We start from the raw sequence: 10816 nt of genomic DNA, 5'->3' as shown, positions 1-10816 counted from the left end.
TAGGAATAGGAATAATAAGAATATAAAATCATATTAAAGTACATAAAATAAAATATAAGCAAATGGAAATAATATTCTTGGATATAAAGATAAAATTTAATGAAAATAAATTCTCTCACTATTGATACATAGATTTAATGCAATTTCAATTAAAATATCAATAGTTTTAGTAGGTTAGGGAGGGATAATTAAGGTGGTGCTAAAATTTCTACAGAAGTCTATTTGAGAGTGGTCAAGAAAAGTACTGAAAAGAACAAAAGTGAGGAAGTAACTGCCTTACCATTTATTGGGACATACTATAAAACAATAGTAATCAAATTGGTGGAATAGAATAAATATCCCAGAAACAGATCCTGGTATGTATAAAAATGTAATATTGACCAAAGGTATTTATTTAATGCTTTAGGAAGAGGATGATTTTAATAAATGGGGTAACTCTGGGGCTATTATCTACGCACCTTGGAAAAAATGGAATATGTACTTATCCCACATAAAATTTAAATCTTGAGGTGAATTAAATGATTATATGGTGAAAAAAATAATAAAAACCTAACAAGAAAATCCCGGTAACCTAATATCAGTCTACAGATGTGGGCTTATTTACTAGGGGCTAAAAAGAAAAAGAAGCGATTTTATAAGAATGAACAATGGGCAGCGGTGCAAGGGTAGCTCCGTGGTAGAATTCTTGTCTGACATGAGGGACACCCGAGTTCGAATCCCGGAGCTCGCACATGCCAAAAGAAAAAGCAAAAAGCAAAAAAACAAACCCTTCCTTAAGAAAATGAACAATGGGCAGTGCGAGATCCGCTGCTGCTTAGAGAGCGTCAACAGCAGCACCACGGGAGCTCAACAGAAGAATCTTGAAGGCTACGTGGAATTTGCCAAGCTCTTCAAACCAAGAATGCAGAAAATCCACGAAAGGAGGGTTGGAATTCACACTTGTGGTAGTAGGTGAATTCGTACTGGGAAAGTGAACATTAATGAACTCGTTATTCCTTGATTTGTGTTCTCCAGAATATCCAGGCCCTTCCCACAGAATAAAAAAGGCGGTCCAGTTGGCACAATCCAAAGTTTTAATCAAAGAAGCCAGTGTTCAGTCGCTGCTAATGATATAGTTGATTTCCCAGGCTCTGGAGATGTGGTGAATAATCGTAATTCTTGGCAGCCTGTCGTAGATGGCATTGATAGTAAATTTGAACACTACCTAAATGCAGAATCTCGAGTGAACAGACGACAGACCCCTCCAGGACATGCACTTAAATCACTGGATATTGAATTTATGAAGTGCTTACATGAAAAAGTGAGTATCATCCCACTTCTTGCCACATCAGACACCCTCACACCAGAGGAGTGCCAACGGTTTAAAAAACAAATTATGAAAGAAATCCAAGAACATAAAATTAAAATATATGAATTTCCAGAAACAGATAAGGAAGAAGAAAATAAGTTTGTTAAAAAGTTAAAGGATCGTTCACCTCTCGCTGTGGGGGGCAGTAATATTATTGAAGCTAACGGCAAAGGGTCAGAGGAAGGCAGTGTCCTTGGGGTGTTGCTGAGGTTGAAAACGGTGAACATTGTGATTTCACAATTCTAAGAAAAATGTGAATAAGAACATACACGCAGGACTTGAAAGTTGCCACTCATGATGTATACTATGAGAACTACCGAAGCAGAAAACCGGCAGTTGTGACTTATAATGGAGTTGACAACAAGAATAAAGGGCAGCTTGCTAAGGGCCCTCTGGAGCAGATGGAGGAAGAGAGAAGGGAGCTTGTAGTCAAGATGAAGAAGATGGAGCAGGTGTCTGAGATGAAGTTCAGAAACTGAAGGGTTCTGAAGCCGAGCTTCAACAGCGCCATAAGCAAATGAAAAAGAATTTGGAAGCACAGCACAAAGAATTAGAGGAAAAACATCATCAGTTTGGAGATGAGAAACAAAACTGGGAAGCGCAACTGCATATATTAGAACAAGAGAACTCTTCGAGAACCTTGGAAAGGAAGCACAAAGGAAAGCTCTTTTAAACCCTCTATTGACCACCAGTTACATATTAGCGGCCAATATGCCAGCTTCCAGTGCTTGTTGGATTCATTTGACCGATTTGTACCAGTTTTATCCATAATGATGGATTTAACAGCATGACAAAACTTATTATTTTGTTGTTGTTGTTCTTGATGGAGATTAAGATGCCTTGAGTTGTCGAGGGTTGTTGTGTACCTAGAAAGTAACACCTCTAAGTACTGTTCCTACTTTTTATTCCTTTTTTTTTTTTTAAGATGTCTTCACTTTAACGCAAGAGAACATTTTACTGCTGTATGGTCATGTTCTGGTGGTTTGATTGTTTACAGGATATTCTGAAATAAAAGGACTCGGGAGGGTTTTCATTCAGGATGAATTGCCATATGATGCAAACTATGCTTCTCTGATGATTATAATATAGACATTCCATTCAATGAAGCATATACAGTAATGTAATTTAGTTTAACATGGTTGGCCCTATTTTTTTTATACTTCCATTGTTTAAAAATACACATGGAAAGAAAAGCGTATATGCTTATACTGCACCTAGAGATTTTTTTTTTTTCTTCTTTTTACATGGGTAGGCACAGGGAATTGAACTGGCTCTCTGCCACTGGGCCACCATTGTGCTGCCCATCTAGAGTTTTACTATAATTTTTTTGTGTGTTTTGGATTCTTTAAGTATATATACTCTCATTAGTGGTCACTTTAGCCACAATCTCATTACTGCTTCATTTTTGTAGTAACATTTAATTTAGATATTTTCCATATATTGGCCCTGCTAAAATAGACTATCACTTCTTTCATATGGTAGGAATCAACAAGGAAACTTTCCCTTAACTCCCTTTTTACACTTTGTTGTAAGTAGCAGAGAGAAATGCATTTATAGATTATTTCTAGGCAAAATTGTGGAGCTAACAACCAACCTGTTTCTACCTATGTGCAGTCTCTTTATTTTACTAGAAATGGGAATCATGGCCTCTTGAAAAGAAAAAAGAAGATCCTATCTGCATTTAACCATATTCATATATTGCATTTCTGCATTTTTTTGTTTGTATTGCAAAAATTCACATAAAACAAAAGTTGTAATGTAAAAAAAGGGACAATGGATTTAGGAAAATATTTACAACAAATTAAGTCAAGAATTTGATAGCTATAATAGAATATGGACTTGCAAATATGTACAATGGAAGAAATGGGCAAGAAATATGCATATTAACCTAAAGAAAATGCAAATATCCCACAAATATGAAGATGCTAAATTCACTAGTACATAGTACATTGCAAATGAAAGTAGCAGTGAATATCATTGCTCACCTACCAGTCTTGCAAAGATGCGATAAAAGGCATTCTCTCAGGACTGGGTGCATTGCTACTGCTTTTCTGAAGAACAATCTGGAAACATTTATTGAAATAAAAAAAAAACTATATCCTTTGATTTAATACAACTCCTGGAAATCTATCTCATATAAATAAAACCAGTAGTATATAATGTCATGTGTATAAGGAAGTCTATTGCAGCCTCATTAATAGTGGCCAAAGAATAAATAAGTGGAAACATAGTGAATAATTATCAATAGAAGAATTGTGCTTAAAGTTATTCCATATTCATACCATGTGATGTTTAGTAAAAAGAACAAATCTGAGCTAAACAGTTGGCTTAAAGTGATATCCATTTCATATTTATTGTTGAGTAAAATAGATAAAATTACAGAGGCATCACTGTATAAAAATTTATGTAAAAGAAAAATGACAAATAGAACATATATTACACTATAGTATATAAACGACTGTGTATGATTCTACGAGCATGGTGAAAAAGTGGAAGGATATATTCTAAGTAGTGATGTAATGCAAGAATGATAGTTCAGGGATTGGGGAGGCAAGTTGTAATCGTGAGGGGTTGGAGAAGGGAGAGCCAGAAATGCAAGAAAAGCAACAACACTTTAAAAACCAGCATTTATATGTCATACACAATAGGTATTAATGTAAACTAATTCTTATGTGTAAAAATAAAAACTTTAAAATAGACGATTAGAATGTGCTTCTCATATACAGAGCATCCAAGAGAAACTCCATCAGAGCAGAACATGGCACTAAGTCTACCTGGGAACAATCCCAGCTATGAGCCCCTGTCCCAGCCTCCTTCCTATCTCATTCCCCTTTTCTGAATTTTTACTTACAGCAATAACCTGGTTTGAATTTTCATCGATGGGGGTGCCTCAGAATGGTGAGAATAGTATGAATGCAAAAAAGGCCTGAAGAGTGTTATGAACAAATATATTCTAGGGTGCCATTTTCTGAACCTAGCCAGACATGTGTAGAAAGGTGTGAGATCATCTATTTTAATTATATTTCTAGTTTACCTTTGAAATCTAGCCCAGAATTTCTTGAATGTTCAAAAAATATTAGCTCACTTTCATTGGTACAAACTGTTATGCAGTGACCAAAACGCTTATAATAATCCCTGCAATGTTTATGTATTCAGCTGTCAAGTCTTCAGTATCTCAGCATATTGCATCCCATATCCCTACTGGCCTAAAATGCACACGAATTTATCCATTTGTCTTAGTACAATTGTCCTAAATCCAGAGGATCTTTTTGACCTGATATTGGAGCTTATGATTTCCTGATGCTGCTTTATTTAAATCCATACTCACCTTTGCAGCTTCTAATGTTATAGTAGGAAGAGGACTACTGCTCTCTGGCTTAAGAACAACCCATTTGTGGTTCTGAGCTGATACATCCCACAATTCCATTCATCAGATTCAGAACTTTACCATCCGGGAAAATAAAACTATACCTCAACTAGAAGTTTTGGGAGACACTATGTACCAAGAACTAAGTATTCTGCAATGGTAATGTGTCATCCACCAGAATCAGCAACCCACCTCCAGGACTACAATCTCAATGAATGCCGGTTTGCTGGATAAATGTTTCGCCCTTCAGCGTTGAAGATGTCCAGAGTGAGGGGTTAACAACTAAGCTCTCACTTAAGTATCTGATGCAATTTGTTACCAGAAATATTTTCTATCCCTTCTTCCCTCCCAAGTTCTTTGTGGCAACAGCACAGTAATCTTGGCATTAAGGTCCAGAACTTGGCATGTATCTCACCTTATCACCATACTCAGAAGCATAGACCCTAGCAACAAACTCATTCACTCTGAGACCTAGCCTCTTCTTCTTGCTGCCAATGCACTCAGGACTGGCACCATGAGCAGATTTCCTGGTGCTTAGAACTTCCAGTTCAAGATTATGTCCTGGCATTCCAAGTGATCAGGTGTTCTGAAAGACCTATGGGAGTAAGTACAGATCTCAGAGGTGTGATTGCATGCCAGGGTGTATGAAAGGGAAAGAGCCCATATTCGTGGAAACTGATACTTGCTCAAAATAGCCATTATTCTACCATGCAAAGGAATTACCTCCCCACAGCAGTTGCAGAAATGTATACTCAGAATTGACATCTTTCATCTACATTGGCTCCTCAGCTATCTTACTTCAGTCTCTTTTATTTACAATGTCTTTGTTTTAAGTCCCAATATCATTAGCTCACCATTGTTAAAGCCAGAATGAAAATTGGCTCTCAGAATAGTATCTCTAGTGCCACTTATCATCAAATCAACTGGATTCCCACCACTATGTTAGCTTAAAATAAATCCACCTAGTCCTACACAAGAACTACAATTGCCATCATGATGCTTCTTGGCCTCTATGTCCTAACCCATTATTTCAAACATAGGTGATTTCCTTAGGGAATTTCTCATTATACATCAACTTACTACAGTAACTTATCAAGGAAAAGTAACTTGTATAATCTAATTATAAGGGGAAATCTAATGCAAATGGAAAACTAAATATTATTTATTGATCCAGCAAATCCATCTGGTTCCTTGGATTTTCATCTTTTCCTAATGTTTTTGTCCCTAAGAATGTCCTAATATAGTCAAAGCTGATTCCATCAGCTAAAACTACTTCTTTCCATACTTTTAACACCCTTGGTTTCATTTTCTTTTATCTCATTAATTCTATAGTCTGCCAGTTCCAGATCCAGTTTTACTATATGGCTTCTACGTTCCTCTGTTTGGATTTTCAAGTACTTCTGGAAAAAGTAGCATAAAAGCACACATCAGTGTCATTACAAATCATAAGTCTATATTAAGCATCTCCAGTGTTGAAATTGGAGTTGAGATCTCACCCACCTCCCCCCAAAATACACATCCAAGCTGAAGTTTAGGAATAGCACAAACCAAAAACTTGTGAAAGAATATAGTTTGCAGAAGAGGAGAACAGAAAAGGCAAGAGACAAGAGATCATGTGAAAATAGAGAGAGAGGCTGCCTCTGATATTTCAGATTCAGCTATGTTGCTCTAGTTAAGATCTCTTTACTGAGCTAGCTTGAGAGATTTATGTTCCTTACAAATACTTGATTCTGAGGTGGGCAATGGTGGTGCAGTGGCAGAGTTCTTGCCTGCCATGCCGGAGACCTGGGTTCGATTCCCAGTGCCTGCCCATGTATTTAAAAAAAAATACTTGATTCTGGGGGTGCAAGGGTAGTTCAGTGGCAGAATTCTTGCCTGCTATGTGGGAGACTGTGGTTTGATTCCCGGCCCATGTTCTTCCTAAAGCAAACAAAAATTCAACAAATGGTGCTGTAATAACAGGATTTGCACATGGAAAAAAGAATGAATTGTGACTCCCACCATACATCATACAAAATAAAAAGCAAAAAACTTGATTCTTCACTAAACATAGATCTACCCTTCCAGATTATTTGGTTTCCACATATGCCAGACTGAGTATTCCCAGACTCACCCTTTGGACAACATGGTTTTCATCTACCATCATTCTATAAATGAACTCAAGCATTTGCATGGTGCTGGCCCAGATCTTAAATATTTTGGCAAATTTTAAAATGTGTCTATTTAGTACTTTTATCACTAGATTGTAAGTTTCAAGTTATATCTTTCATTTCTTTTGGAAGACATGTCTCTTGAATGTCTCACCCAGAACTTTGTGACCATAAACATAGCAGACGATCTCTAAATACTTGTTGAATGAATAAACAAGTGAATAAATGACTCATTCTTTATTAGTTTTCAGAAAGATGATGATAGAAAGAAGCTCTGGAGTTTTGGTCACCCAGAAAGAATAAGAAAGAGGTTGAAGTCTAAATGAAGGAAATACTGATGTATCCATCAAGATAGAAGGAGAACCAAGAGAATGAGCCAACAGAATGAGGCACTTGTGAAGCCAGAACATAAGGTGGGCAGGAGCAGCCTTCCATTAGCCCAGGTTTCCCTCTTCAGTCTTCCTTTCTGACCTGCCAGTGACATTCAGAGGAGTACCAAAATAAAACTGGGCAGAAATATCTAATTATATTTATATTTTAAAGGTGAGGGAAACATATTCACAGAGTTAAACATTGTTTTACCAGTAACCTTACTACCTGCAATCTAAGACACGTCACATTAGTTTATTTTGTTTTGTTTGTTTTGCTTATTTCTGGAACTGTGGTTTCTCTTTAGAATATCTCCAGGGTGGAAACATGTGAATGCTCCTGAATTATTAAAACAGCCACCACAGTATTCACATTGAAATGTGGCAAAAATAAAAGGAGATTTCTATTTCAGCAAGCTATGAAAATAATATTTGAGAGAAGAAAAAAAGGAGGAAAGAACCTTCTACATACTAGCTAGAAAGGCCTCAAAGTTTTCCAACCCTTTGCTCTTAAAAGTTTTAGTATTTAAAGAGAAACATCATGGGGCCACACCTTCATTCGGCTAAATATATGATTTTAGGACACTAAGCTACTCATTTACAGGTTTCTGCTTAAGTTTTCAACCACACTTTAAGCACAAAACTTTGTGGTTTATGAGTTAACAAGATGCCACCAAAGAAAATATTGCTCCATCGGGTGTTACTCCCGAGATGCTTGGAACGTCATATTTTGCAGAGTTCCCTCACCCTACCAAGTGACCCTTTGGATTTGAACAGCATTGGTTTGCTAATTGTTGGTTGCAGTGTTCCACAAACTTTTTTTGTTCTGTTGCTATGGTCTGTGAATGATATGTCTTAAAGATTGGTGGCTGATATTTTTTTTCATTTTCCTCCCTAATTTTCTCACTAAAATGTTTAATCAGTGAAAAGACAGCATATTTATAGATATAATAAAACAGTAGAGAAAAAAGTGCCTTAAATACATGCATAGCATATTATATTTAGATATATGTACATATCTATGTATGCATATTTAAAGGATTTTTAAAATTCACACACATGTGAATCAGAAAACAGTATAGTTATGTTTCTCTAGGGCATGATGACAATGAGCTCACATATAAACAATGAGTTCTTTGAGATGTTCCAAGATAAAGATAATGTCTGCGTGCAAAAAATACAACAGTTATATTTAGTGTTACATTTGAGTAATTTAAGATCCAAGAAGAGAAATATATTGACGGTCCACAATAGTAGACAGGAGTTTGTACATACATTCTGTCTATGCTTTCTTATTTCTCACAAGAACCTTATAGTAGGTATGATTCTCCCTATATTATAAACATGGAAACTAAGACTTAGAAAAGCTAAAATGAGTTTTAATTCTAATGAAAGATAGACAAATAGTTGAGCCAACAATTTCTAAATTTGATATTTATTCTTCCTACATTATATAAAAGTGACAATGTAAGTGAGAAAAGGTTTTAACATTTTGAATAAGACTAATGTTCTCTAATCCATGTTGATTTCCAAAATCCTGAATGGAAATTCTCATACCAGGAGTCAGTGGAGGCTGGAGAGAGTTCCTGTAAACATGAGAAAAAAGGAAAGTAATACACTATTTTAGGCTATAGAATTATAAAAATTAGCCTACTACAAAAAATGCGTGAGAAAAATGTTTTATAAAATGATTCAGTAAAATGTGTTGTAGATAAAAGTAATAAAAATACAAAATATATAATACAAAAATACAAAGAAAATACAAAAGCCAATTTAATTTAAATTAAGAATAATATTGTTTCACTACATTTAACATGATTCTAATTACAAGTGCTCTCAGTAAGATTTAGCAACCAAAATGAACAAAAATGTAGGTTCTTAGAGCACAAGTTATTTTTCTTTATTATATCCACAATTTATTACATATTTTCCACACACTGACAAAAGTTAAAATAATAAGCACAACCTCCATTCCCATACAAATTTGAAACAGATATTTTCCAGATTCAAAGTACAGTTTCACTGCTTGGACCTCCATGCAAGTAGAAAGAAAATATTCAAATTTTAAAATGCACTTAACAACAACAAATTCATTTAACTACATAATTGAAGAGATTCCATATAACCTTCAATTGCAAGTGATTAATCTAAAAGGCAAATATCAACAGAAGAATGTAGTAGAGTTCTATAAATGCTTACCAAGGGTTGGAAAGGCTCAATTAAAATCACATGCTAATAAATAAATAAATAAATAAAAATAAAATTAAAAATTAAAAAAATCACATGCTCTTTTGAATTGATGTTTGGCAGAATCTATCTCTGTGAAAAGACATTTTCAGAGATAAAATATATATGATATTATTACAGATCAGCATTAACAGATGAACCTTGCTATAAACTTTAATGACAAAGAACTTTGAACATTTTACAAATGTAAAAGAAAGGATTAGACAGAAGGATGTGTAATTTCTATTTCAATAAAAAAATGCACAAGGCATTCATTTGAAGATTAAAAAAAAATTATTATCCAGGTTGAAATGTTTGTTTTTTTAATTAGCATGTCTAGTCCATTAATAAATAATGTAATTATTGATATATTTGGATTTATAACTATTCTTATTTATTAAGTACTTTCCTCATTGGTGGGTTTTGAATGTCCTGCTTATAGATTAGGTACAGTGCTGCTTACATGTACAGATTAAGAATTTAGCAAATGCCAAAAAGGAAAAATCATTTTTCTGTTTCTCTTCTTTCATGGATCTTAGCCTATCAACTCACAATTGCTTTGGTAGCTGAAAAATCCAATTTTTGTCTCCCTAGCCCCATGAGTTTGCCAGATGTTTTTCTAGCTTCTCTACCTCTTAGCTGGCCTGTGCCTAGTTTACCGCCACTTCCATGAGAAAACCCCAAGGGGAAAAGGAACACAGAATATTAGGTCCCCTCCATGAGCTCACCTTCTCTCTGGATGAGCCTTTGTAGCTCTCCAAATCCAAACAGATTTTAAAAAATTGTATCTGGCTTTGCCCTTGGTGGATTGTTCTTGGTTGGTCTGCTTCAGTAGATTCTTGGTCTACTTCATCACAGCAAAAGTTGAGTTCTTTAGAGAGTGTGGTGTGTGTGGCAAGTCTCACCTTGCCCCCTCCAAAGGTCAACAGTCCACTTTGCTTTTGCCTAACCTCAGGCTTAATGAGGGGGCATGACAGTTATCTCCTGGAGCATGAGGAACACAGTGGAGAGGTGTGTGACTCATGCATAGAATCCTAAAAGTGAAAATTGTGTTAAAGCAATCTGAGGCAGCAGAGCAGAGAGCAACTGTTGGGAAATGACTGGTGTATCACTGACACATGGACCAGATTAGAGTGACTGGAGAGTCTTCCCGTGGTGATTGTAGATCTTACCCAAGATTTCCTGCAGGTGTGAGAAGTCCCTAATTCTTTGTGCCTCGATTTTCTGATCTGTAAAATGAAGATAATAATAGCTTATACCGCATAGTTAATGAAATTTTATACATACACACAAAGAACTTAGAACACTGGTGTACTGTAATGCTTAGCAGATATTAACTACTATTATCAATACATTA

General features: G+C 35.5%; 1 pseudogene; it reads left to right on the top strand.

Annotated features, from left to right (window-relative positions):
* Positions 1-788: 788 nt before the first annotated feature.
* On the top strand, positions 789-2021 carry LOC143668192 (septin-7 pseudogene; annotated as a pseudogene).
* The last annotated feature ends 8795 nt before the right edge of the window (positions 2022-10816 follow it).

The sequence above is a fragment of the Tamandua tetradactyla genome, chromosome 24, assembly GCF_023851605.1.
Source record: "Tamandua tetradactyla isolate mTamTet1 chromosome 24, mTamTet1.pri, whole genome shotgun sequence".
Taxonomy (NCBI): Eukaryota; Metazoa; Chordata; class Mammalia; order Pilosa; family Myrmecophagidae; genus Tamandua; species Tamandua tetradactyla.
The sequence above is the reverse complement of the archived record's forward strand: the minus strand, read 5'-3'. Positions and strand labels throughout refer to the sequence as shown.